The sequence below is a fragment of the Lactuca virosa genome, chromosome 4 (genome assembly GCF_052849685.1).
Source record: "Lactuca virosa cultivar CGN04683 chromosome 4, Lactuca_virosa_CGN04683_v6, whole genome shotgun sequence".
Classification (NCBI taxonomy): domain Eukaryota; kingdom Viridiplantae; phylum Streptophyta; class Magnoliopsida; order Asterales; family Asteraceae; genus Lactuca; species Lactuca virosa.
In genome coordinates this window covers 450,931,289-450,938,220 of record NC_136429.1, presented here as the reverse complement: position 1 = coordinate 450,938,220, position 6,932 = coordinate 450,931,289, and positions in this window count along the sequence as shown.

The following is a 6,932-nucleotide window of genomic DNA, read 5'->3' as shown; positions in this document are numbered from 1 at the left end:
ATGTACTGCGAGAGTGTTTTTGACAAACAGAAATATGCGGTAATTTTTCTTTGATTCCTTTGGCAACCTTTCTACTCTAGAAATTTTGCGATATATGGGGAGGAAATGTTACAATCTAATTAATAGATAATTGGTTGAATATGTTCATGTTCCTAAAATTCAAACTTTTTATGGTGTTGTTACGAATACTAATGCTTTTGGGAGGTTAGATTTTGAGTTCTAATAGTTACTGCATCAAATCATTGTATGTTTTTTTTCTGCATCAAATTACTGTGACTTAGCTTAGTTTTTTTTTTAATTATGGGTTCTAATAGTTTAAATTACACATGTAGTGTATACAAATTGGTGTGATAGTAGTAGCAAGCGTGCAACAAAACTATTCTACAACAAACTTTCTGATATGCGAGATTTCATTGGATCTAATATCTATTTGTTTTTCATGTTTTCAGATTTTCAAGCTTTTCTTAGGGATTTGCCATACTTTAGTTCAGCTCCTTCTACAACTTGAAGCATAAGGCTGTTTTTATAAGATGTAATTCGTTTAGAATGGATTACCAATATATTCTATTAGAATATGTATAGTTGTAATAAAATGTATAAGAATGTTATTCTGTAAGAATATGTATGAATCTACATTCAGGTGTCCACGAGTAAACAAGGATATTGTTATTTTTCAACTAATGGTTCAAATACTTTATCTTTCTTCAAGAAACTCATTTAATCAAAGCATGTATTCTGTTAGAAAATATGTATCCTGCCATTATTATAGAATATTATTCTAACAGAATGTCATTCTGCAAAATAAAATCGAGTATAATTAAAAATTAAGTAAGAATTAAAATTGAATTAATTAACAAAATCAGAATTTTAAATCAAGAAAATTAATTATCCCCAAAAATCTAGAATTTTCTTTTTTGAAATTTATCTCAACTGACTAAAATACCCTTACGGTGATATAAATTCGAGTTTTTTTTCGTTTTATAATTTACTTATATATATATATATATATATATATATATATATATATATATATATATATATATATATATATATATATATGTCGGTATATTATTTGAACTTTCGATTTTTTAATTAAAAAATCTTAATTACATATTTGTTTCTGTACTAGTCGATATAAATTCGAGTTTTTTTTCGTTTTGACATAAATTTTGTGTATGTTTTCGTGGTTTGTTAATCTAAATTGAAGTGACAACGTATTTCTTTTTGTACAACTTTAGTCCTTGTGTTTTGGTTGTTTTCAATTTTAGTATTTGTTTTATTCCATTATGGTTTATGTAAATTTTGGTCTACGTAACTTTAACGGTGAAGAAATGTGAATTTATTTTATTCAATTTTAGTATTTGTTTTTTTTTTGTTTTTTTTTATCTAAATTGAAGTAGAGGCTGATAGTTTCTTTTTATTCACTTCTTTTTGTAGTTTATTTTAGCATATTTCATTCATAATTTAGTTAATCTTCATTCATATTTTTCTTTTTGTTATTTTATGACTATTTTAGCTACTTTCTAGTTTCGTGAGCTTAATTGCAGATTTTAAGTGACTTGCGGTGCGGTATCTTTGAGAGGGAAATGTACTTGGAGGGCAATGGAGATTCATGGGCTAGAATACTGATGGAGATGAAGCAAAACATGAGCTTGTTGATCATTTAAATTCTTCAAGAAGATGGTCTATTACATAAATAAAGACGGAAGAATAATCGAGCATGTGGAAAATTTTGATCGAGCGAGTATGTGAGCTATGAGAGATTTGGAGAAGCCAAACTGGGCTTAAAATGAAGAAAACATGAAGAAAAATGGGCTTTGAGCTGATTGGACTTGAACTGGGCCAGTGGGCTAAGCTTTGGAGGCCCAAAACTCAAGTTAGCCCACATCAGGAGCCACCCGCGCGAACCACCTACGCAAGCATGGGCGACCCGCGCACGGACAAGCAGGGGCATTTTTGGAATTCCATATTGAGTGATTTTCTAGGAAGATTAGTATGCATCTTTTGCATACTTCTACGCATCCGAATTTTGGCCATTTCTCAGGAGATTTTGGAGTGTTTGGAGAGCTTGAAGAACATAAAAAACATCATCTTTTTGCTCTTGATTCTTGCTAAATGTTTGGTACTCTAAACTTTTACTTTGTATTCTTGAGTCTAGCCATGCTAGGCTAAACTAATCTTGGTTGACTTTGGTGAAATCATTTGAATATTTTGATGAATGATGAAGAACTCCATGAACTTGTTCTTGAATCTTTATGGGAATGTTTTATGTTTTAACATCTTCTTGCTACTTGTATGTTTTTATTCATGAGTTTAAATGTATTTGTAGTGATTAGTTGGCTAATTTTTTGATTAAGTAATGGATCGACAAATTAGCAAGAAACAAGTTGTTTTTGTGTTAGTTTTCACTTCACACAATCACAAAAACATTTTTTTCAACATGGTAGTGAAAACATTTCACTCCTTTTGGATTTGGTGACTTTTTGGTTCTTAATGATAGTTAATTTTCATTAATTACATGCTTAATGAAAATTGTTACTTTAACTAAGGAAGTATGTTATGAGCTTCTTTAACTATTTTAATAACTAAGAAAATTATAGGTAATCTCAAAATTCATGGATTACTATACCCAAATTAGAGATCTAAAACAAGTATTTGCACCTTGGATTCTAATGATATGTTCATAAGTTGTTGAAGTGATGAAACCTTAAGTATTTCATATCAAATTCTTGCTTTTGTTTATTTGTGTTCTTTAAAACTACGTTTAATTCTAGTTTTCTATTAAACATTTCAAAAGATCAAAAAAAACCCCATTTTTATTTTTAGTTTAGTTTTTCAAGTATTTGTATAACAAGATTTTCAAAGAAGTAACAAATTCAGCCAATCTCGATGGATTTGATCCCTTTACCGCTATACACTATTTTAGTGTACAAGATTTAGGGTTATTTATTTTGTTAGCCTCGACAACCTCAAACTTTTGGCGCCGTTGCCGGGGATTGGTCTATTTTTAATCAATCTGTTTCTCTATGCCTAGGTCTCATCATACATGTACTTTGATCTATAATCCGAAAATTGAGAAATAAGCAAGGCGTTTGAAAAATGAAAGCAGAATAGAACGTGGTCAAACTTCAAACCCTAATGTAGACCCGGAGGTTGAAACTGCTTCCTCTAGTGATACTGAACCAGAAGTAGAACACGATTCTAGCCCCGACCCTCGCCAAGAAATTTCCGAAACACCACCGCTACAACAAATCCACCCATCGTAAACAAAATTCCAATGGCGGAAGAAGAAGAACCCCCCGGAGAACCTTGATAAAAATGATGGAAACCGATGTGACACAAACTCTACCCAATATCGATTACCCCGTTTTGGAAGGAGGTTCGGAATTGAAGTCATGCCTAGTTCATCACCTTCCAACTTTTTGTGGATTGGAGAATGAAGACCCACACAAACACTTGAAGATGTTCCACATCATTTGCACTAGCATGAAGCCACAAGGGTCAACAGATGACCAAATCAAATTAAGAGCATTCCCTTTTCATTAGCCGATAGAGCAAAAGATTGGTTATTTTATCTTCCACCGGGGTCAATCAACTCATGGACCGCTTTGGAAAGAGTCTCAAATCCTAGAAATGAGATTTGTGGAGTCCGCCATGGTCAAATTGAGACTTTCCATGATTGTTGGGAGAGGTTAAATAACTTGTGTTATAGTTTCCCACAACACCAAATTCTGGAACAACTCCCTATTCAACACTTTTATGAGGGATTCTTACCGATGGAGAGGAGACTAGTTAATGCTTCAAGCAATGGAGATATCTTTATCTAAACTCCTCAACAAACAAGACAACTCTTTAACACCATAGCTACTAATTATCAACAACTTGGCCCCCACCAAGACATGAAAAGAGACGCCCATGAAAAAGTCAACGAAGTGGTGACGTCAAACCTTGAGTCACAACTTAAGGATTTGACATTCGTTGTGCAAAAGTTAGCCATGGGAAAAACTCCACAAGTGATGGTATGTGGAATATGTGCAACAATGGGACATCCCATGGATAAGTGTCGGATTCTTCAAGAAGATGCGGAAGATGTAAATGCCACAGGAGAATTTCAAAATTTCCACAACAAAGACATCTGGTTATCAAAATGCATACAATTCTAGTTGGAAACGAAATCCCAATATGAGCTACAACCCTATTACCAACATCCACAAGCCCACTATTAATCCAAACCACACCCTGCACATCATCACCAACAACCTCCTCAATCCAAACCAAGTAGCTCCAGAATGTCTCTTGAAGACATTGTCAAGTCTCTTGCCACTAGCACCCAACAATTCCAAGAAGAGACAAGAAATAGTATTTCCAACCTTAAAGCACAAGTGGGAGATATAGTTACATCTTTAAGCAAATTGGATTCCCGTAGCAAACAACGTTCTCAAAGTGAAAAGAACCAGAGTGTCAATGTGGTAACCTTGAGAATTGGTAAACAAACCGGAAAGAGTAGCTCGAAGAAGAAGTCAAGGGAAATGAGGAAGACATAGAGATCACTACCATTGAGGATCCTATTGGCAAGAGTGATGCACCAACTGGAACTCTAAAGAATACTACCCCTCTATTGACTCCAATAGGCACTCAACCATCATTCCCCTCCTAACTTGCAGCTTCAAAGAAGAATGTGGAGGAGAAAAAATCTTGGATACCTTCCGAAAAGTGGAGGTAAACATTTCATTACTTGATGCAATCAAGAAGATCCCTTGTAACACATGTAAATATGGGCTAGGCAATAAATAATCTTAATCGAGTTATAGAATATGTCATAGATAGTGAGTTTGAGAAAGGTTACTTATTAGCCCTAGTGATGTAAACGAAAGTCGTAGTAATAGGGAAAAGTGAAACGGTTCATATATGGAACGCCCAAATCAGACTTCAATAGAGGAAGTTATGTTCTAAGATTCCAGCGTAGTAGTGTGCGCACATAAATAAAGTTTTAGATCAGTTGATTTTTGGCCAAAACAATATAAACGAGAAATGAAGGTCTCGTTAATAGGATTCCAATAATATAAAAAAACATCGAAAATGGATGTTGGATGTGAGACATATGCATTTTATATGGGCTTTAATAGGCTAAGCCTGTATATATAAAATGAAGTCAAAACTAGCCGACAGGATCTAAAGAAAATTTGTAGATCTCATCGCAGAGCTTTCCATGGATATAAAGAATGTAAAAAATAGAGCTCATATGAAGGAGATACACAATTTATAAATTCTGAAAATCGGCACATGTAACGCCCGTAGATCCGGGCTAGTCAATTTAGAGATAATAGGGGTCGAAAACGACTTTTCGACAAAAAATTATTTAGAATAAATAATCTTAACCAAGTTGTAGAATATGTCTCAAGGGTTCTGTTCATATAAATAACGCCGAAATCCGAGTTATAACGAAGAAGTTATGTCATGTCGAAGTTTTTCGGCAAAACCGGCACGACACCGGGAGATGTAAATAGTGAATTTACGATGTAGGACTTTTTAGCCTTAGCAATCTAAACGAAAGTCGTAGTATACATTAAACTGAGAGAGTCCATAAAAAGAACGCCCAAATCTGACTTCGTATGAGGAAGTTATGATTTTTCTAAGATTTGACATAGTAGTGCAAGGCCCGAAACTCGATTTATAGTTCGAGCCGTTTTTGGCCTATGCGACCTAAATGAGAGTTGAAGATCTCATTAATAGGAACTCAATCATAAAAAGACAGACGAAAACGGAGTCCGTATGAAGGAGTTACGAATCTTCGCGGTCATTTAACAGTCTAATCTCCTCATACTGTTAAATTTAAGATCGGTCGAGAATTAGCCGAAGAAGTCTAAATGAAAGTTGTAGATCTTGTTTTTACCTATGCGTGGAAGAAAAGAACGTCGAAAACGGAGCTCGTATGCGAAAGTTATGAATTTTTGAAAATCGGCTGATTTCCAACCTGTGTGGGATGCCACGTGTCAGCACCAGGCTGTGCCTGGCTGTCTCCAGCGGGTCACGATGTAAATTTATGTTTCACGACGTTCAATGGCCTCCAGCCCCCTATAAATAGAGGTGTCGGGTGAAGCTCATTCCTCACACCTTCAAACCCTTCTTTCTCTCTCTAGAACCTCTCTCTAACCCCTAAACCCCCTAAAAAGCCTAGAGAACCCCCCTAGCACGAGGCGGAAGCCCGGAGCGCCCGACGGATCCAAGAAGAAGAGCCTTTTGGCTTGGGAACGTTGCTCCAGTAAAGTCCGATTTTGAGAAAAACCTGCTGTAAGTCAGCTACGCTTACCCTATCTTTAGTATAACTTATGTTTCAATATAGTAATGTTATTAGGACCTTATAATAATTATTTGAGCTATTATTATGGGTTATATAAGTGTCATTATTATATCTTTTTAACTACTCGCGGTACCGGGACTCTGGTTTAAAGGGCCGCATAGGGTTATAGGATTTCAGAAGTGCTATATGCTAAAATGGTCCTGCCCTCCGGTGTTTTATGTCTGGCCCCTGTCTGTACATAGTAGGTGAAGAGTATTATTTAACGCTTATATAATAGTAATAATAGATAGACTATTAATTAGTCTCGTCGAACCTTAGACTAACTCTAGTGGTAATGATACTAGGTTTTGTCGAAAGAAGTTGTTTTAAGTAAACGAAGCGCTGTCCGAGTACCGAGTCACCACCTTATCAGGTGAGTGCATAGTTACTTTCATCTTACACATAAATATTAAGTATTTAATATAAATTACATGTTATGTGTGCATATTGTCTGTATACTTGCTGTCTATGCTGGGTGAAATATTTTTATACATGTTTTAAATGATTTAAACTGTATGTGTATTTTATATCTACAAAATGTGTTGGGTAAAACATGGGTAGATGAAATAGTTGATGTGTGACAAAAACAAAA